This window comes from Fukomys damarensis, unplaced genomic scaffold (assembly GCF_012274545.1).
Source record: "Fukomys damarensis isolate Sample0158 unplaced genomic scaffold, DMR_v1.0_HiC HiC_scaffold_39, whole genome shotgun sequence".
NCBI classification, from domain to species: Eukaryota; Metazoa; Chordata; class Mammalia; order Rodentia; family Bathyergidae; genus Fukomys; species Fukomys damarensis.
Window position 1 is genome coordinate 68,214,430 of NW_022900951.1, and position 22,600 is coordinate 68,237,029.

Consider the following 22,600-nt stretch of genomic DNA (forward strand, 5'->3'; position numbering starts at 1 on the left):
CCCAACCCTGCACCACCCGGATGGGGCTTACCTGGTGTCTGACGGGCGGGCTCCGGACTCGTCGTCTCTCTGCCATCCGATCGGGAGTCGGTAACCTCTGTAAACCACGTTGGGCACCAGTTGCGGCTCTCTGGGGGGACCCCGTCCCGCGGGGAATAGGAGGTGAGAGCCGCCTCTTATTCGTGGGTCATCAGAGGCCGATCCGATCTTGAATGTCTGTGAAGGAAATCTTTAAGAAGTTAGAGTACACGGCCCAAGTCTGGTTTCTGATCAAAGGCCCTATATATATTCTTGATAGTGGTCCTTTCACTAAAGACTAGCTGGTAAAAATATTTTCCCACATAATAAGTTGACTCAGCTCTGTTTGTGGCCTCTCTTGCAGTACAGAAGCTTTTTAATAAGATGTTAAACCAAGTTGTTTCTTTAAGGAAATCTTTAAGAAGTTAGAGTACACGGCCCAAGTCTGGTTTCTGATCAAAGGCCCTTTATATATTCTTGATAGTGGTCCTTTCACTAAAGACTAGCTGGTAAAAATATTTTCCCACATAATAAGTTGACTCAGCTCTGTTTGTGGCCTCTCTTGCAGTACAGAAGCTTTTTAATAAGATGTTAAACCAATTGTTGTTTCTTTGTGCTACATGCCATGCTACTGAGGATTTCTTCATAAAGTCTTTTCCTATCCCAATGTCTTTGCTAGTTCTACGTAACATACCTTCCAGCAAGTTCAGTGTCTGTTTTAATATTAAGATATTTAATTCACTTGAAATTTATTTAGTGTGGGTGAAAGATAAGGGCCCAGTTTTAATCTTTTGCAAGTTGAAATCCAGTTTTTTAAAGACAACTTATTGAAGAGGCTATCTTTCCTCCACCAAGGATACTTGGCTCCTTTGTCAAAGATAAGGTAGCTGAATACATCTGGAGTTGTTTCTATGTCATTCATTCTGTTTCACTGATCCTAAAGTTTGTTTATTTGCCATTACAATGCTGTTTTATCACAGTGGCTTTGTAGTATAGTTTCAATTTGGGGATTGTGTTACCCTTGTCACATCTCTGTTGCCTAGAATGGCTTTTGCTATTCTAGGTCTCTTCTTGTTCCAAATGAATTTTTGGATTGTTTTCTCTAGTTTTGTGAAATATACTGTTGGACTCTGAATCAGGATTGCAGTGGATCTATATAGCAGTTTTAGTGGTGTGGCCATTTTCACTATGTTGAATCTCCCTACAAAGGAGTAAAGGATATCTATTCCTTTTTTAATGTCCTCTTTGATTTCTTTTTTCAGAGTGCTGTAGTTTTCAGTGTAGAGGTCTTTTGGTTCATTCGTCAGATTGATTTCTAGATACTTCATTTTTTCAATGCTATTGTGAAAGGAATTGTTTCCATAATTTGTCTCTCAGTGAGTCTGTAACTTGTGTATAAGAACGCTATTGATTTTTTAGTGTTGACCTTGTATCCTCCTACTCTGCTAATAGTATCAATTAAGACTAGAAGTCTTTTGGTGGAAATTTTTGGATCTTTTATGGAGGGTACAATATCCTCAGCAAATAATGACAGTTTAACTTCTTCCTTTCCTATCTTTATTGCTTTAATTTCTTTCTCATGTGTAATTGCTGTGGCTAATGTTTCTAGAACTATATTGAACAGGAGTGGTGATAGTGGACATCCGTGTCTTGTTCCTGATTTTAGCATGAAGGATTTCAGGTTTGGGCTATTTAATGTGATGTTGGCTGTTGGTTTTTTATAGATAGACTTTATCAAGTTGAGATAATCACAATCTATTTCAATTTTCTGAAGGTTTTTTATCATGAATGGGTGCTGAATATTGTTGATGCTACTTCTGCAACTATTGAGATGATCATATGTATTTTGTCCTTGACTCTGTTTAGAGTATTGAATTTATTGATTTACATATGTTGAAACATACTTGCATTCCTGAAAAAAATCCAACTTGGTCATGGTGTATGATCTTCTTGATGACCCTCTGTATTCTGTTTGCCAGTATCCTATTGAGGATTTTTGCATTGATGTTCATTAGAGAGATTGGTCTGTAGTTTTCTTTCTTGGTTCGGTCTTTCCGTAGTTTGGGAATCAAAGTAGCAGTTGCTTCCAGGAATAAATTTGGAAGTATTGCTTCCCTTTCAATTTCAGTGAAAAGTTTAATCAATAGTGGCAATAATTTTTCTCCAAATGTCTTGTAGAATTCAGCAGTGAAGCCATCAGGACCTGAGCTATCCTTTGTTGGTAAAATATTAATTACATTTTCAATTTCACTGATTGTAATTGGGGTATTCAGAATTTTTTTAAATCTTCTTCATTCAACATTGGTGATTGATATGTATCACCATGTGAATTTCTTGTGTTTTCCATTTTATTAGAGTACAGATTCTCCCAGTAGGTATTGAAGATCCTCTGGATTTCTGCTGGATCTGTTTTGATTTCAACTTTTTTATTCCTAATTGCACATATCTGAGCCTTTTCTTTGCTTTTTTGGCAATGTTAACTAAAGCTTTATGAATTTCATTTATTCCTTTGAAAAACCAACTTTCAATTCATTGATTTTTGTACTGTTTTCTTAGTCTCCATTGCACTGATTTCTGCTCTGATGTTTATAATTTCTAACCTTGTATGAACTTTGTGTTTCTCTTGCTCTTCTAGGAGTTTAAGATTCATCATTAGGTTGCTTATTTGAGCTCATTCTGTTTTACTAGTTTTGGCATTTACTGCTATGAATTTTCCACATAGAAATGCTTTCACTGTTCCTCCTAGATACATGTATGTTATATTGGCCTTATTATTTATTTGTAAAAACTGACTAATTTCAACTGCAATTTCCTCTCTGACCCATTGACTGTTCAGGAGAGTGTTGTTCACTCTCCATGTGTCTGTGAAGTTCTTGCAGTTTCTTATGTTATTGATCCCCAGCTTAATTGCACTATGGTCTGAAAATATACATGGGATAACTTCACTCCCTTTGCATTTATTTGAAAATGTTTTATGAGATAGTATGTGGTCTATTTTGGGGAATGACCCATGTGCAGATAAAAAGAAATTATATTCTGATATTGTGGTTTTGAACATTCTGTAGACATCTTAAGTCAATTTCTTCAAAAGTTTGGTTCAGTTCTAATATTCTGTTGTTAATTTTTTGTCAAGATTATCTATTTATTCATGACAGTGGGGTAAGGTCCCCTACTGCAATTGTATTAGTGCTTCTTTGCTTTTTGATGTCCCTTAATATTTGTTTCGTATACTTGAAAGCATTAATATCTGGTGCATATATATTTATGATTGTCATCTCTTCCTCTTGTTCCCTTTACAAGGATGTAGTGGCCTTCTTTGTCTTTCTTAATTAGTTTCAATTTGAAATTTACTTTGTCTGCAAATGAGATAGCTACCCCTGTTTTTATCCAGGTCGCTGTTGCATGCTGAAATGTTTTCCCAACTTTTACTTTCAGTCTATGAGTTTCTTTTTGAAGTAGGTGACTTTCTTATATACAACATATTGTTGCATTTTGCTTCTTAATCCATTCTGCCAGTCTTTTTCCTTTGATTAGTGAATTGAGGCCATTAACACTGATAGTTATAACTGATATGTGCTGACTTTTCTTTGTCATGTTACTGTTCTGTTGTTGGCTCTTTTTAATTCTTCCCCCTCTCCCTTTAGTTTCTTGGCTTGCCTAATTGATGTGCTCTGTTGTGCATTATGATGTTGAGACCTTCATTGTCTTTTTCTAAGATATTGTTTAGAATTGTTTGGAGTGTTGCTTTAGTATTCACAAATTTTCTCAGGTGTTCTTGTCATGAAAGTATATTATTTTCCCATCCACTTTGAAAGAGAGTTTTGCAAGATATATCTGTCTAGGTTGGAGGTTGTTTTCATTTGGGGCATCAAATACCTCACCCCAGCCTCTCCTTGACTTGAGCGCTTGTGTTGAAAAGTCTGCTGTGATTCTGATGGGCTTTCCTTTGCATGTCATTTGTTTCTTTTCTCTAACCACTTTCAATATTTTGCTCTTCTGTTGGGTTTCTGGGATCTTTACTATTTATTATATGTCTAGGTGCAGATTATTTTTTGATCATGTCTAGTTGGAGTCCTACATACCTCACTTATCTCTATGTCAAATTCTTCCTATGTTTGGGAAGTTTTCTCTCATCAATTCCTAAAACTTCTTAAGTGTCATTTGTACTTTCTCCTACTTTTTTATGGACTCTATCAGTCCTATATGATTATTCTTTGTATCATCTAGGAGCTGTTAGATTGATTTCTAATGGTTTTTTTTTTACTATTTTGAGAGATTTTGAGAGACTTCTCTTTTCATGGTCACTGACTCTCATTCTGTGCTCTATATCTGATATTCTTTCTTCAGATTGAGTCAGTCTACTGTACATGCTTTCAATAGAATTTTTTAATCTCCTGGATTTTTAATTGCATCTTTTTCATGGCTTCAATTTCTTTCCTGTGTTGGGCATTCATAGTTTCCATTTATTTCCTATACTGAGAATTCATGGATTCTGTCATGTTCCTGAACTCATCTATTTTTTGTCTGTTTTTGTTCTAGAGTATCTAATTGCATCTTTCACTGTGCTCACCACATTTGTAATTATATGAAAAATTAGTTCTCTTTTAAATTTTTCTAGAGCCTCTTTTATCTGTTTTGTTACTTCCCCCTGTGCTATCCCTTCATGGTGTCCAGGTTGCTGTTTGTCAGACTTTTTCACATCAATTTTCTTAGAATTTACTATGGGTGAGCAGGGAGTCTGTATTTGTGACTTGCTTAAGTGTTTCTCATTTTTATTTTTGTTGTTGGGCTATTCCTGGTTTAATTTCTGGGTTAGTACTACCATTTTCCAGATATATCTGATCTTTAGGTTTTGAGTCTCTAATGACTCTGAGGCAATCTCATTTTCAAAATATCAGAAAGGACAAGTGATTTAATCAATCACATTACCTTAGCCCAAGTGCCACAATCAGCAACACAATAGTACAAAGCACAGCTTAGAAATTGACCATTTGTGGTAGTTATTACTCTATCATTTTTATCTGTGTGAATTAAATAAAAATAGAGGATGAGGGACAGGGTAGCTGCACCCTCCGCTTCCTGTGCCACTGCCATCACTCCAGCACCAGGAAGGCCTGCTTGGGCCCAATCTGTGGGATGGGGTAGCTGCTCCATCCCCTGCCTGTGCTGCCAACATAAGGAAGGTAGCCACAGGGGTGCCCCTGAACCCCCCCTGCTTGCAGACCTCTTTATTGTGTCAGTCTTTGGACCCACTTTTCAGAGGCAGAAGAAGTCATACAGGGTATTTTTCTGAGCTCCCAACTTTAAACATCTTTAAAGAAAAGGCCAGGGAAGCCTGTAGTAGAACTGTGTGGAGTTCAACCCTTCAGGAGGTCAGGGAACTCAATCAGGGGCTCACAGACTGAGGTCAGTCTGCTTCGTGGGGGTCTGCCATCAGCTAGTTTAGATCAAGGGACTTGGTTCTACACATGGCTGCTCATGTTGTGTATTATGACAGCAGATATATAGTCTGAAAGAGGCCCTTCAAATCTATTTTTTTCTTTCTTTTCCTCATTTCACACTGCAAATTCTTTCATTTTTCTGTCCTCTTTCTCCAACTCAGTCTCTTGCTCCACAATATTATCCCTCATCTTCCTTTCTGTTTCTGCTCCTGCCGTAACTCAGATTTGTTCTTTTATCATTTTTCTTTATGTCCTTTTCTTCTGTCATCCTGCCTCACTCAAGAGTCAATAGTTTCATAGGAAAGTGAGCCCCCATTACTGTAAAGTGGCTATACTTTTGTCCATATACTTGCATGCTGTCTATACCTATTGAATTTAACAGTTTCCTGAAGATTGTGTGGTCGTTCTATGTACTCTGGCTTCACCTGAAACCTTCTCCAATTCTTTTACTTATCTACTCCTCTCATCCCAACTCTGTGTAAGACACCACCCTAAATGGTAAATATGCTATATTGAAAAGTTTATTCACTGCAAACATATTTTGGACTACTTCTTGATTTTAATTTAATTCACATGGTTTAAAGGTGATAAACTAATGAGTACCACAACTGGTCCATTTGCAAGCTGTACTTGATCATATTGTGTTGCTCATTGTATCAATTATGATAAAGGTTTGTGATTGATTTAATGAGCTGTTTTCTCTGATATTATTAAAATGAAAAATGTCTATGAGTCATTAGAGATGCAAAAACTAAAGAGCAACAATATCAGGAAGATTTAAGAATAAGCCAAAAATTAAACCAAGGAAAACCCAACAACAAAAATAAAAATGAGAAAACACTTAAGCAAGACACAAAAACAGACTTCCACTTCACCCATGGCAAACAGTGGGGCAAAGGAGCATCAAAAGTCTGATAGTGAACGACCAGGACACTCTAAACTCACAGAACAGGAAGTACAAAAAAAAAATAACAGATCAATCAGGCTCTAGAAAAATTCAAAACAGAAACAATTTTACAGATAACCATAGAGATAGTGAGCAAAATGAACGTTATGATTTGAGACTCTAGAACAGAAACTGACAAAAAAAAAAAGATGAGCTCAGGACCATGATAGAAGCCATGAAGGCCCAGCATCAGAAAGAAATGGAAACAATGAATATCCAACAGAGGAAAGAAATGGAAGCCATAAAACAGATTCAAACAGATATCCAGGAGATTAAAAACTCTATCGAAAGTGTTCACAACAGAATACAAGAATGCAAAGATAGAATCTCAGATATAGAAGGTAAGATTGCAGTCAGTGACCATGAAAAGAGAGGTCTCTTAAAATCAGTAAGAGATCATGAGAAATCGATTCAACAACTCTTGAAGATGCAAAGAAGAATAATGTAAGACTGATAGGAATCCATGAAGTAGCAGGAGAAAATGCAAAGGACTTAAAAAAGCTGTTCACAGAATGAATGACAGAAAACTTCCAAAAAAAAAAAAGAGTAAGAATTTGACATACAGATAAGTGAGGCATATAGTATTCCAACTAGCCATGATAAATAAAAAAATCTACATGTAAACATATAATAATCCAGATCCCAGAAACCCAACAGAAGAACAAAATACTAAAAGCAGTTAGAGAAAAGAAACAAATCACATGCAAAAGAAAGCCCATCAGGATCACAGCAGACTTTTCAACACAAACCCTCAGGTCAAGGAGAGCCTAGAGGAAGGTATTTCAAATCCTAAAAGAAAACAACCTCCAACCTAGACTAATGTATCCTGCAAAATTCTTTTCCAAAAAGGATGGGGAAATCAGATGCTTCCATGACAAAAAACACTTGAGAAACTTCATGAATACTAAACAGGCACACAAGGAATTCTAAACAACATTGCAAAAAAAGACAATGAAGGTAAAAATACCATGAAGCCCAACAGAGCAAATCAAATGGGCAAGGCAAGAAACTAAAAGGAGAAGGCAAAAAATTAAAAAATCAACAAAAGGACAATAATATGACAATAATATGTCAGAACATATCAGTTATAACCATCAATGTCAATGGCCTCAATTCATCAATCAAGAGAAATAGACTGGTAGAATGGATTAAGAACCAAAAACCAACAATATGTTTTATACAAGAAAAACACCTAGTGAAAAAAGAAGCCCATAGACTGAAAGTGAAAGGATGGAAACCAATTCTCCATGTGACAGGAGCCCAAAGAAAAGCAGGGGTAGCAATCTTATTTGCAGAAAAAGTAAATTTCAAACCAAAACTGATTAAAAGAGACAAAGAAGGCCACTACTTCCTTGTAAAGGGAACAATTCAAAAAGAAGAGATGACCATCATAAACATATATGCACCAAATATTAATGCCCAAACTATATAAAAGAAGTATTAAGAAACATGAAAAACCAAATAAGCACTAAAACAATTGTAGCAGGAGATCTAAATACCCCACTATTAGAAAAATACAGATCATCTAGGCAAAAAATCTACAATAAAATAGTAGAACTGAATCAAGATTTTGAAAGCATGCATTTAATAGGCGTCCATAGAGTATTCCAACCCACAAAATCAGAATATACATTCTTTTCAGCTGCACATGGGTCATTCTCCAAGATAGACCACATGCTAGCTCACAGAACAGGTTGAATAAATGCAAAAGAATCGAAGTTATTTCTGTATATTATCAGATCACAGTGAAATCAAGCTGGAGATCAACAGCATAAGAAACTGTGGGAACTTCACAAACACATGGAAATTGAACAACACTCTCCTAAACAATTGATGGATTACAGAGGAAATTAAAGAAGAAATTAGACAGGTTTTTACCAATAAGTGAAAATCCAGTACAACATAAAGGAATCTATGGGGCACAATGAAAGTAGTTCTACATGGAAAATTCATAGCACTGAATGCCCACAACAGGAAAATAGAACTCAAATAAATAATCTAACAATGAACCTTAAACTTCTCAAAATATAAGAACAAGAAAAATCCAAAGCTCATGCAAAACAGGAAATTATAAAGATTAGATCAGAAAACAATGAAATGGAAACTAAGAAAATTATACAAAAAATAAATGAATTGAAGAGTTGGTTTTTGGAAAGAATAAATAAAATTGATTAACACTTAGCTAACCTTACCGAAAAGATGAAAGAAAAGGCTCAGATCTGTGAAATCAGGAATGAAAAAGGTGAAATCCAGAGGATTATCAATGCACACTTTGAGAACCTGTACTCTAATAAAAGGGAAAACACAGAAGATATGGACAGGTTTCTACATACTTATGAATTACCAATATTAAATGAAGGAGATAAAAACATTTTAAATACCCCAATTACAATCAATGAAATGGAAAATGTAATTTAAAGTTTACCAACAAAGAAAAGCACAGGTCCTGATGAATTCACTGCTGAAATATACAAGACATTTAGAGAAGAACTACTGCCATTACTCTCCAAACCTTTCAGTGAAATTGAAAGGGAAGCAATACTTTCAAATTCATTCCTGGAAGCAAGTATCACTTTGATTCCCAAACCACGGAAAAATGCAAATAAAAAAGAGAACTACAGCCAATCTCCTTAAAGAATATAGATTTAAAAATCCTTAATAAGATACTAGGTAACAGAAAACAGATGATCATCAAGAAGATCATACATCCTGACCAAGTCGAATTTATACCAGGGATGCAAGGATGGTTCAACACACACAAGTCAATAAATGTAATACACTATATTAAAAAAGTCAAAAACAAAAACAACAGGATCCTCTTGATAGATGTAGAAAAAGCATTTGACAAAATCCAACACCCATTCATGATAAAAACTCTGCAAAAATTGGAATAGATAGTCTATATCTCAATTTAATAAAAGTTATCTATGAAAAATGCACAGCCAACATCATATTAAGAGGCCAAAAACTGAAAAACTTCACATAAAAACAAAGAAGAAGGCAAGGAAACCCACTATCACCACTCCTCTTCATTATAGTTCTGCAAACATTAGCCATAGCAATCAGACAAGAGAAAGAAATTAAAGCAATAAAGATAGGAAAGGAAGAAGTTAAACTGTCATTATTTGCTAATGATATCATACTCTACAATGAAGAACCAAAAAACTCCACCAAACGACTTCTAGATTTAAATGACACTTTTAGCAGAGTAGGAGGATACAGGGTCAACAATCAAAAATCAATGGCCTTCTTGTACACAAATAGACTCACTGAGAGAGAAATTAGCAAAAACATTCCCTTCACAATAGCTTCCAAAAAAATGATGTATATAGGAATCAATCTAAGAACAGAAGCAAATAACATCTATACTGAAAACTGCAGCACTCTGAAAAAAGAGATCAAAGATGATATAAGAAAATGGAAAGATATCCCCTGCTCCCTGGTAGGAAGAATCAACATAGTGAAAATGGCCATACTACCAAAACTTCTATACAGATTCAATGCAATGCCAATTGAAATTCCAACACCATATTTCACAGAACTAGAAAAAAGAATTCAAATTTCATTTGGAACCAGAAGAGACCTAGAATATCAAAGCCATCCTAGGCAAGAGATACATGGCAGCAGATATAACAATTCCCAATTTGAAACTATACTACAAAGCCACTGTGATAAAAACAGCATGGCACTGGCAAAACAAACAAACAAACAAAATTAAAAAAAACAGACCTGAGGGTCAGTGGAACAGATTGGAAAGCAAAAACAAAACAAAACAAAACAAAACAAAAAAACAACAACTCCAGATGAACTCAGCTACCTCATCTTTGACAAAGGAGCTGCCCAACCTCACTGGAGGAAAGATAGCCTCTTTAATAAATGTTGTTGGAAAAACTGGATCTCAACCTGTCAAAGATTAAAACTAGAAGCTTATCTTTCAACATGCATTAACTTAAAATCCAAATGAATTAAAGATCTAAACATTAAAACAGAAACACTAAACTTGCTGGAAGATGAGTTAGGCATAACTATTTAAGACATTGGCATAGGAAAAGACTTTATGAACAAATCCTCAGTAGCATGGGAACTAGCAGAAAGAATCAACAACTGGGATCTCATTTTATTAAAAAACTTCTGCACTGTAAAAGAAACCATCAACAGAACTAAAACAACCTACAAGGTCAGAAGAAAATTTTTTATGAGCTGCTTCTCATAAAAAGGACTATTATCTAGAATATATAAAGAACTCAAAACAATTAGCCACCCAAATATAAGGGCCCTATTCAAAAATGCCATGTAAAATGAACAGACATTTCTTAGACAAAGAAGTAAAAACAGGAAGTAAATATATGAAAAAATTGTTTCACCTCACTGGTCATTAGAGAGATGCAGATGAAAATAGCAATGAGATTCCACCTCATCCACATAGAATTACTGCTATCAAGAAAAAAAAAACAATAACAATTGTTGGTGGCGTTGGGGGGAGAAAAGGACCATTTTCCATTGTTGGTGGGAATGCAGACTGGTGGATTGATTGAAATCAATATGGAGATACCTCAAAGAACTAGGACTAGAGTTTCAATTTGACCCAGCTTTCCCTCTCATTGTTATCTTTCCAAAAGAATTGAATCATGTCACAGTGATATATGCACACCTATGCTTTTAGCGGCATAGTTTGTAATAGCTAAAACTTGGAAACAGCCCATTTGTCCATCAGTTGGAAACTAGATAAAGAAGATGTGGTTGTTCTATAAAATGGAATACTAATCAGCAATAAAGAATGAGAAATTAGATCCATTCAGAGGAAAATGGATAGGTACTGAGGATATACTCCTAAGTGAAATAAATAATTCACACATGTGTAAATACTGAATAGCCTCTCTGGTGTGAAAAACTATAATAATACATGAGATCCTAATGAGATAATTGACAATGTGAAATTGGAAGAAAAAGGCTAATGGTGTAGGGAAAGTGGGAAGGGTAGGGGAAATGTTTTGAGGCAAAGCAAATAAATAGAAGAAAATGAAAAAATGGAAATAAAATGTTTGTAGATGGGGAGGGGAGGAGGGGGTGAAAAGAGGGCAGTGAAAAGGGGAACAAATTAGTACCAAGACCTGTCATGCAAAGGTACAAGATCCCAATGATGAATGTACCTGTACTGTATACCTAAAATGTATGAATAATCTCAATGAGGAAAAAAATTGCGGACCAACCCAAATATGTTTATAGTGAATAAACTCTTCATTATAGCAAATTAACCCTTCAGGATGTGGACACAGAAGGAGTTGGGAAGAAAGGAATAGATATGTAGAAGGATAGAAGTTTTCAAGTGAAGCCAGAAGACACAGGAAGATCATGCATATTCTAGGAAGCTTTTGAAGACAAGAGGGGAATACATAGTGCATTAACAAAGACAATAATAGAACAACTTAATAGTAATAGGGATGCTATAAATTGTACTAACTTTCCTTTTTTCTCATTGAGTTTATTGGTACATTTTAGGTATACAGTACAGTTACATTCATCCTTGGGATCTTGTGCCTTTACATGACAGGTCTTGGTTCTCATTTTGTCCCCATAACCCTCCCCTCCCTTCACCCCCTCCTCCCTTCCCTATTTACACAACTTTATTTCCACTTTTTCATTTTCTCATATTTTTTTATTTTCCCTTATTTCCTTTCCCTACCCTTCTTGTTTCTCCTACACCTTTAACCCTTTCTTCCTATTTCACATTGTCAATTATCTCATTAGGATCTTATTTACAATTATAGTTTTACACAGCTGAGAAACTGTTCAGTATTTACCCATGTGTTACTTATTTATTTCACTTAATAGTATGTCCTCAATATGCATCCATTTTCCTATGAATGACTCTAAATTCTCATTCTTTATGGCTGAGTAGTATTCCATTTTATAGAAAAAGCACATCTTCTTTATCCAGTTTCCAGCTGATGGGAAAATGGGCTGTTTCCAAGTTTTATCTATTACAAACTGTGCAGCTATAAACATAGGTGCACACACACACACACACATATACATATATACATATATATATATGTATATATATATATGTCACTGTGATATGATTCTTTTAATTCTTTTGTAAAGATATGCAGTAGAGAGATGGCTGCGTTAAATGGAACCTTTAAGCCTAGTTCTTTGAGGTATCTCAATATTGATTTCCATATTGATTGCATCAGTCTGGACTTACTTTCCTTTGAATGTAATGACAATCAAGAGAATGAAAAAAGAAAGAAGAAAAGAAAAAGCAGGAAGAAATCAAAATTAGGGCAGGTACAGGAATGAAAAAGGAGGTGAAGAACAATGTGAAAGAGGAAGAGATTGAGGTGGGCAAAAGAAAAGAAGAAAGAAAAAATGAAGAATATGAAGAGTGGGTAAAATAAAATTTTAAAAATTAAAATTAAAAATGTAAGAGGGAAATTTTTTCAAATTTGGAGGACCTCCTTCAGTGTATATCTCTGCTCTCTCGATAGACAATGTGGGTGACAATATGCAGATCTATGTCAATTAGACTCAGTAAACCAAAGCAGATCCCTCAGATTCAGGTTGAATTCTGGCTCCAATGCCCAAATTGAGCTCCCTGTCCTGCAGGGTTAATCTCTCCAAGGTTCTTTGGCATGTTCCAGCTGCCCTTCCGCTGAAGATAGTCCAGGTTCTCATGGAAGGTGGTGATCCCTTCTACTTACCAACTTTGTAGGACTGTTGTACCTTCATTGCAGTTGTTCACTTCTGTTCTATCTTCTGGAGCCCAATAAAATGGCCTTTATAACCACCCGTGTCTCTGCAAATTCGATCCAGGTACTGGCACAAACAGGATGCCTAAGAGCCTGCAGTGGTGGGGATGCTGCAAGGGCCCAAAAATGGCTCTGCACTCCTCATCAGTCTCCTCTGAAGGAGACCTGGGTTACTGGGGGTTGGGCAACCAGCCTAGCTCCACAGTGTGGCTCGACAGTCCTAACTGGCCTGCTCCAATCTGCATAAACATTTACGTTAGCATTCATTAAAACATATTCAGTATATGAAAAATTTCTAATTTCTTCCACCTAATAATCTAGTGATATTTTCAAACAATTTTTCTTTAAATATTACTATTAAATATGTATAATCATTATTTCTGTATTTGAAAGGCAAATAGTTCCATTATTTGCATTTGTAAATAAATGTAAATGACACAAAATATATCACACTGTTTCATATGATAATTCAAGAGCAATATATTAGTTGACCTTTTGTGAATTGAACAAGTATGCAAACATAGAAATACCTTAGTTTGAAGTATATTTCTTATATTTGTATGCCTTCTTTCAGACCCTTTAAGACTTCTGCTCCTTTACTCTAAATGGGCTGATGTCTTTCTTATTGCTTTGTAAGTGAAATAATTTTGGTTATGTGCATGTATATATTGATAGATGTAAATGTAGATTTATATATGCATTCCTATCATTGTTCTCTTATATAATGTAGGACAAAAACTAAAACCCAATGAATACTGTATCCTAAAAGATCTTATATAATAAAATATTTTGAAAGGTAAACCCGGAATGCATGTAGTTTCAGAAAATAAGAAGATCCATTAAAAAGACATAGGTCTCACATTGTTTTCTTTTCCCTTATTACCCTTCCCCTACCCATCCCACCTTCCCTACACCTTTAGCTCCTTTTTTCCCTTTTCTAAATGTTAGTAATCTTATTAGGATCTTATGTATTATTGCAGATTATTCACACCAGAGAAACTATGAAAATAAAGCATTTGTAGATGGGGAGGGGAGGAGGGGGTGAAGGGAAGGCAGGGACAAAGGGAAAAAACAAGAATCAAGACATGTCATGTAGAGGTACAAGATCCCAACAATGAATGTAATTGTACTGTATCCCTAAAATGTACCAATAAACTCAGTTAAAGCTGAAAAAAAAAAAGACATAGGTCTAAGCAAGGACTTTCTGAACAGAATCCCAATTACACAAGAAATAATATCAAGAATTAATAAATAAAATCATAAAAAATTACAAATCTTTTGCAAAGCAAAGATATCAATCAGCAGAGTGAAGCGCCCACCGACAGAATGGGGAAAAAAGTTGCAAGGGAATCCTCAGAAAACTAATATCCAGAATATATTAAAAAACTGAAAAAAAATTAGACCCAGCAAAATAAAAGGCCCAATCAAAAAATGGTCAACTGAAATAGACACTTCACAGAAGAAAAGTACCAAAGACTAATGAGTGCATGAAAATCTTTTCAATATCTCTCTTTCCTTAAAGAGCTACAAATTAAAACAATAGTGAGATTACTTCTAACTACTAAGAAATGGTTGTCACAAAGAAATCAGGTAACAAATGCTGGAGAGGCTGACAGGAGAATGAAACTTTTCATTGTGTGTGTGCATATAAACTAGAACAACTGTTATGAAAATTAGTATGCAACTTCCACAAAAAACTAAAAATAGAAATTCCATTTTACTAATCTATTCCCCTCCATTACAGTGCTGCATGCATACCTATGTTTATAGCAGCACAGTTCATAATAGCTACTCTTGGAAGTAGCCTATATGTCCATCAGTAGATGAATGGATACACATTAGTTGGTATACAATTGAGAACTAGTCTGCCATAAAGAAGAATAAATTAAAGTCATTTTTAGGAAATAGATGTGCTACGAGATCATAATATTAAGTGAAATAAAGGAGACATACAGTCTTAAATATTATGTGATTTCTTTTATATGAGAAACCCAACATAAAAATAAAGAGCAAAATAAAAGATAACACAGATAATACAAAAAATAGATCTTTTGCAAAAAAGGAAGAGGAACTAAGAAATGGATCAAGGATAGCAGGAAGGGGAATGGGATGTAAAAAGAAGTAAAATGATGTGCTAACTTCTTGTGAGAGATATAACCATGTACTGCAAACACATACTAGTAAAAAATATTACAAAAAATGAATATTGCATAAGATAATGGGTATAGAGGCTTAGCATGCTTTATAGCACACACACAATAGATGTGATAAGAGGACCTTTCTATAGACTTTCCTGAAACCTCCTTTAAGTGGCCAGAGCAACCTGATGACAGATTAAACACAGCCCACTTCTTACACCCTCAAACAAACAAAAAAAAACTCAGTCTTTGCCTGACCTTGGTGTGTCATGAGCACTATGCTGCAGGTTCCAGAAGTTCTCCTCATACTATAGCAGCTTCACATAGGTAATGAGCCACTGTACCGCCATTCCCATAGTCCAGTTGTACACTATGGAAAAAGACAAAACCATTACCCTAAAATTAATAATAGTGGAAGTGTGTCAAAGGAACACAGGGGCCAAGTAAACTACTTGTTAGTAGCAGAAATTAGAACAATTTGAAATACAAAATAAAGTAGTATCAGATTATGATCCACAGTACAAAATAAACAGGATTTTTCACATTGCTATAAATAAATGATTGACAGGAAAGAAAATTCTCTTGCAAAGAATGTGACTGTGTTGCATACCTAATGTGTACCAATAAATTTAATAAAGATAAAAAAGAATAATTCCAAAATATGATTTTGGAAACTCTTCCCACAAAGAGATGCATTAGAATAGGCTCGAGAAGAGGCTACACATACTGTCTTTTTGTCCAAAAAGAATCATGTGGAAAAGTAACAATGAAATTATATATTTAAATTGTGAGTGAAGACACATGATAAATGTTATTTTAGCCAGGTAATCAAGTTTAACACAAAAAATATGCAGTGATATTGGCAGTATTCGTTGAAGAATAGGTTGAGCATGACATTTATCTATGTCTTTTTCCTCCCCCATATGCATCACCATAGCCTAATCTTGAGAAACCACCACATAAAAATAAATAGGGAGACATTCTACAAAATTACTGCTCAGTAATCCTGAGAACCTCAGTGTTATCAACAACGAAGTCTGAAAACTGTCATTAATACGAATTTAAGAAGACATGATGGATATATGTAATGTAGAACAGAAAAGTACCTTTAGAAAGAACTGAAGAAATCTGAATAAAAATGGACTTTAGTGAATAACAATCATGAATATTGATTGTTTAGCTTTGATATATTTATCACACTAATAGAAGTTGTTATAATAGTGCAAACTCACTATTAGGTATATGAAAACATCACGTTATCGCTAAGTCATCATGTTTGTTTGTTTTGTGTGTGTGTGTGTGTGTGTGTGTGTGTGTGTGTGTGTGTGTGTGTGTTACCGGGGATTGAACTCGGGTCCTTGCACTTGCAAGGCAGGCCACCAAACCACTGAGCTAAATCCCCGGCCCCATCACACATTTTCTATAAAAGAATTCAGCACTTCAGCAAAGGAAATCTTAGTAAACATTTTCTAAACCAACATTAGACAGCCATCCAATTGTGAAAACTAGGTGTTAATTTTTACTTAGTTTATTTCTTTCTTTTGCAACTGTTTAAAATGACATTGAATCCTAATCAATGGACTGTTTCCTTCTCTACTACATGACTATTTTATGTTCACAATAATGTGATATCCTAAAGGGAATCTTTGGGAATTTAGGTAAATCTCTGATGACACCTACTAGCTACATGCAGCCTCAAACTGTATCTAGATGACATTAATTGTGGCAATTATTTGCTGTGTATAAACCATGAGCTATAGCAATTAACAGTTTCAGTTGCTTATAACAATAAAATATTTTTAAATCACTGTGGATATCACAGACACTAGTGAAGTGAAGGGGCATATATTTATTGGTACTTTCAAATAAAAACATATGTCATCACTTGAAACTTTTTTATTAAGGTCACTGGTGCCATTTAGGTATACATAATGATCAAGTCATCATAGAGAATTTGTACCTGTACATGATATATCTTGATTCCCATCTTTTCCCATTCCCCTACCCTTCCTTGAACACTCCTTATTTATAAAAGCTTTCTTTGCATTTTATATCTTTCTCATTTTTTTCTTCTCCCTTTCTTCTTTCCTCACTCCCCATTCCTTTGTTCCCCTTTCATTTTGAAGAATTTCATTGTATTTCACAATATCTGCTATACATTTTTGTACTTATTCACACTTTCAGTTTCTCACACCAAAGAGACAATGTGATATTTACACATATGTCTGCTTTATTTCATTTAAGAGCACAGCCTCAAGGTGCATCCATTTACCTAGAAATATCTGAAGTTCATCTTTCTTTATGGCTGTGTAGTATTCCATTATATTTTTTAAAACATCTTATGTATCCATTTGTTGATGGTGGGCATTTTGGTTTTTTTACAAGATCTAGCGTTTACAAACTGCTGCTATTAACATTGGTGTACCGGGCCTGGGATTTAGCTCAGTGGTGCCACTGCCTGCCTTCTAAGTGCAAGGACCCGAATTCGATCCCAGGTACATTTAAAATCAGTTATGGGCCAGGGATTTAGCTAAGTGTTTCTGCCACTTAGAAGCACAAGGACCAGAGTTCATCCCTACAACAACAACAACAACAAAAAAATGGTGTACCTATATCAGTGTGGTATGATGCCTTTAATTGTTTTGGGAAGATAGCCAGAAGGGGAATACCTGGGTCAAATGGGACCTCTAATCTTAATTTTTTGAGGAATCTCCACACTGATTTCCACAGAGGTTGCACCAATTTACACTCCCTCCAGCAGGAGAGAAAGGTTCCTTTTTTCCCAATAGCCCCATCAGAATTTGTTGCTTGATTTTTTGATAATAGCCATTCTTTGTAGAGTGAATTGAAATCTCACGGTTGCTTAAATTTGTATCTCTCGAATTACCAGTGATATTGAATTTTTTTTTCATTTTTTTTGGCCATTTTAACTTCTTCATCTAAGAAGTGTGTATTCATCTCAGTTGCTCACTTTTGGGTTGAGTCTTTGCATTTAGGAGGAGTCTGATTTTTTTTTCATTTCATTATATGTTCTAGATATTAGTCCTTATTCTTAGGAAAAACTGTTTAAACTATTTTCCATTCTGTGAGTTTTATTTTCATTCTGTTTGTGATTGCTTTGCTGTGCAAAAGCTTTTTAATAAGATAACATTTGTTGATTCTTTGTACTTTCCCATTTGATCATCAGAGATTTGGTCACAAAGTATTTGCCTGCACTCAAGTCTTAAAGAATTCTACCTAGTCTCTCTTCCAGCAGATTAAGTGTTTCTATTTTAATATTTAGATCTTGGATTAATTTTTATCTTAGCTTAGTGTATGGTGAGATTCATGTCTTGTTTTATTCTTCAGCATGTGGAAGACAATTTTTTCAGCACCATTCATTAAAGAGTCTTTGTTCCAGTGAACATGTTTGGCCTCTATGTCAAAGTTAAATAGCTGAATATGTTTGGGCTAGTTTTTGTATATTCTAATCTATTCCATTGCCCCTCAGGTCTGTTTGCTTGCCAATATTATGCTGTTTTCATCACAGTAGCTCTGTAGTATAATTTTAAATCAGGGTTTGTGATTCCCTCCTGATTTACCTCTGTTCTCCAGAATTCTTTTTGCTATTCTAGGTCTCTTTTGGTTTCAAATGAATTTTAGGAATATTTTATCTAGTTATCTGAGGTATCTTAATATTATTTTGGTTGGGATTGCATTAAACTTGTATAACAACTTTGGAAAAATGGCCATTTTCACTGTTGGTACTTTCAATAAAAGAAGAAGGGTTATTTTTACATTTTTTGATATTCTCTTCAATATCCCTTTTCAGAGTACTGTAATTTTCAATGTAAAGATATCTTACTTTTGTTAGATTGATTCCTAAGTATTTCATTTTTTAATGTTTCCCCAATTTCTCTCTCAGTGAGTTTAATATTAGTATACAGGAATGCTATTGATATTTGAGTGTTCACTTGGTATCCAGCTATGTGTCTTAAGTTGGTTATTAAATTTAGAAGTCTTTTGGTGGAGTTTTGGGTGTCTTTTCTGTAGACTTTCATGTCATCTGCAAATAATGATAATTTAACTTCTTGGTTTCCTATCATTATTTCTTTCTTTCTCTTTTTCAAGTGTTCTGACTTCTGTTTCCAGAACTATATAGAATAGGAATAGTGGTAGTGGACATCCTTGTCATGTTCCTGAATTTAGAGTGAAAGCTTTCAGTTTCTGACCATTCAGTATGATGTTGGCTGTTGGTTTGTCATAAATGGCTTTTATCATACTGAGAGAAAGACCATCTATTCCAATTTTCTCTAGAATTTTTTTTTTTAATCATGAATGGGTCTTGGAATTTGTCAAATGCTTTCTCTGCCTCTATTGAGTTCATCATGTGATTTTTGTCTTTGATTCTGTTGATATGATGCATTACATTTATTGATTTGCATATGTTGAATTCTCTCTGCTTCTTTAGGATATAACCTACTTGGTCACAGTTTATAATCTTTTTGATGATTTGCCTGATTCTGTTTGCCAATATCTTAATGAGGATTTTTTTGTCTGTGTTCATTAGGGATATTGGTCTATAGTTTTCTTTTTCCTTGGGCCCTTCTCTGGTTTTTATATAAGGGTAATACTTCCTTCCCTTTCAATTTCATTAAAGATATCAAAGAGTAGTGTCATTAGAATTTTTCTAAATTTCTTGTAGGACTCATTTCTTATAAAAACTGTCAGGACCTGGGCTTTTTCTTTGTTGAAAAGTCTTTAATTACATTTTCAATTTTATTGACTGATATGCGATCATTTAGCAGTTTTCTATCTTATTGGTTCAGCTTTAGTAATTCTTATGTAACTAAGAATCTGTCTCTTCTGTTTTCCATTTTATTAAAGTACAGATTCTCAAAGCAGGTATTGATAATCTTCTAGAGTGTGGCTGTATCCATTCTGATTTCACCCTATTTATTCCTAATTGCATGGATTTGAGACTTTACTTTGTTAGATAAGGTTGGCCAAGGATTTAGCAATTTTGTTTAATGTTTCAAAGAATCAAGTCTTCTATTCATTGATTCTTTGTATTATTTTTATTCTCAATTTCATTAATTTCTGCTCTGGTCTTTATAGTTTCCTCCCTTGTATGAGCTTTAGACTTGACTTGTTCTTCTTTTCCTAGAAATTAAAACTTCAACATTAGATTGTTTATTTTAGCATGCTAAGTTTTCCTGTTGTGGAAATTCACAGCTATGCATTTCCCTCAAAGGAGTGCTTTCATTGTGGCCTATAATTTCTGGTATGTTTTATCAACATTACCATTTAATTTTGGATACTGTATAATTTCTTTTTAATTTCATTTGTGCCCCATTGGTTGTTCAGCATGGTGTTATTTAATTTCAATATTTTTATGGAATTTTATGGTTTCTTTTGCCACTGTTTTCCAATTTCATTGCAGTATGGACAAATAATATGAATAGGATAATTTCAATGATTTTGCATCTACTTAGGCATGTTCTATGGAATACTGTATGGTCTATTTTGGAGAATATTTGTTGTGCATGTGAAAAATGCATACTCTTTTGTAGGTGGGAGCAATCTGTAGATATCTACTAAGTCCATTTGCTCCCAAGTTTGGCTTAATTCTGATATTTCTTTGCTCGTTTTATTTTCTACTTGATTGGTCTATTTGTGACAGTGGGGTATTACTTTGTTGGTGCTTATTAGATTATTCATGTTCATTAATATTTGTTTTATATACACTAGTATTAGATGCACATATATTTATGATTTTTAATCTCTTCTTCTTGGACTTTTCCATTGACAAGGTGGTAGTGAAATTCTTTGTCTTTTTATCAGTCTTGGCTTAAAGTTCACATTATCTGCAAATAGAATAGCTACCTCTGCTTTTTTTCAGGTTTCTGTCAGAGGAAATTTTTCCATCCGTATAGATTTAGTCTATGAATTTGATTTTTAGTTTAATGTTTTGTTGTATGCAGCATATTATTGGATCCTGTTTCTTTATCCATTCTGCCAATTTGCTTCCTTTGATCAGTGAATTGAGACTATTTACATTGATGGTTATAAGTGATATTTACTGTCTTAGCTTTGTTGTATTGTTTTCCTGTTTTCAGTTCTCTGACTTACCCCTCTGTTTAATTGCTTGCCTTGCCTGGCGGCTTTTTTCTATTGGTGTTCTTGGAATTTTGGCTTTTGTTATGTCTTTCTAAAATATCCTTCAGAACACTTTATAGAGTTTAGTGGTCATGAATCTCTTCAGTTGTTCTTTGTCATGGATGTAGCTTATTTCTCTATTGATTTTGAAAGATAGTTTTGCAACATACATCAATCTGGGTTGGGGACTGTTTTCTTTCTGGAATTGAAATATTTCATTCCAAGCTTTCCTTGACATAAGGGTTTGCATTGAGAAGTCTACTGTGATTCTGGTGGACTTTGACATATTGTTGATTTGTGTCTTTAACAGCTTTTACTATTCTGTACTTGTGTTGAACTTCTGAAATCTTCATTATTATATGCTTTGGTGTAGATTTATTTTGGTTATGGCTAATTGTAGTTCTATATGCCTCCTTTACTTGTATGTCAAATTCTTTTTCCATGTTTGGGAAATTTACTGTCATTCATTATATGAAAAGGATTTGTATGTTATTTGCAGTTTCTGGCTTTCTCATTGAGTCTGATCAATCTTATGTTGTTCCTTGTTGCAACATCTTACAAGTGTTGGATTGATTTTGCATGAGTCCTTGCTATTCTTTTTTCAAGTTACTTTTTTTTTCTCATAAAGTGTATTGGTACATTTTAGGTATACAATACAGTAACATATATCATTGGGATCTTGTACCTTTACATGATGTATCATAGTTCTTATTTTTCCCCATTCCCCTGTCTTCCCTTCTTCCCTAAATATGATAAAAGGAAAAAAAATGACAACAAAGCCCTTCCTATTTTTAGGATATCTTTCTTTTTGTGGTAACTAACTGCAATCCTGTCTTCTAGATTTGATATTTTGTCCTTGTCATTGTTCAATCAGATGCATGTAATTTCAGTAGAATTTTTAATCTCTATCTGCTTGAGTCAGTATCATGTCTTCCATTTATTTCCTATGTTGGGCACCATTTACCTAAGTTGCTATATTTTTCACTTGGGTCTACTCTCGATTCATTGAGGATGTCCTTCATTTTGATCATCATTTCTTTGTTTTACCTGAGTGAGAGTCTTTGCTCTATGACTTCATTCATGTATTTTTTTTTTTTAACTTCTGCCCCTATCATTTCAGAAATTTCAGGTGGGTTACATTTTGCTTCTGTGTCTTGTCATTCTTTT

The 22,600-nt window shown here is 34.5% G+C and overlaps 1 protein-coding gene across 1 annotated transcript in view; it reads left to right on the forward strand.

Annotated features, from left to right (window-relative positions):
• Klhl4 (kelch like family member 4) overlaps positions 1–22,600 on the forward strand; it is a 119,701-nt gene that overhangs the window by 11,213 nt on the left and 85,888 nt on the right. The window lies entirely within an intron of this gene.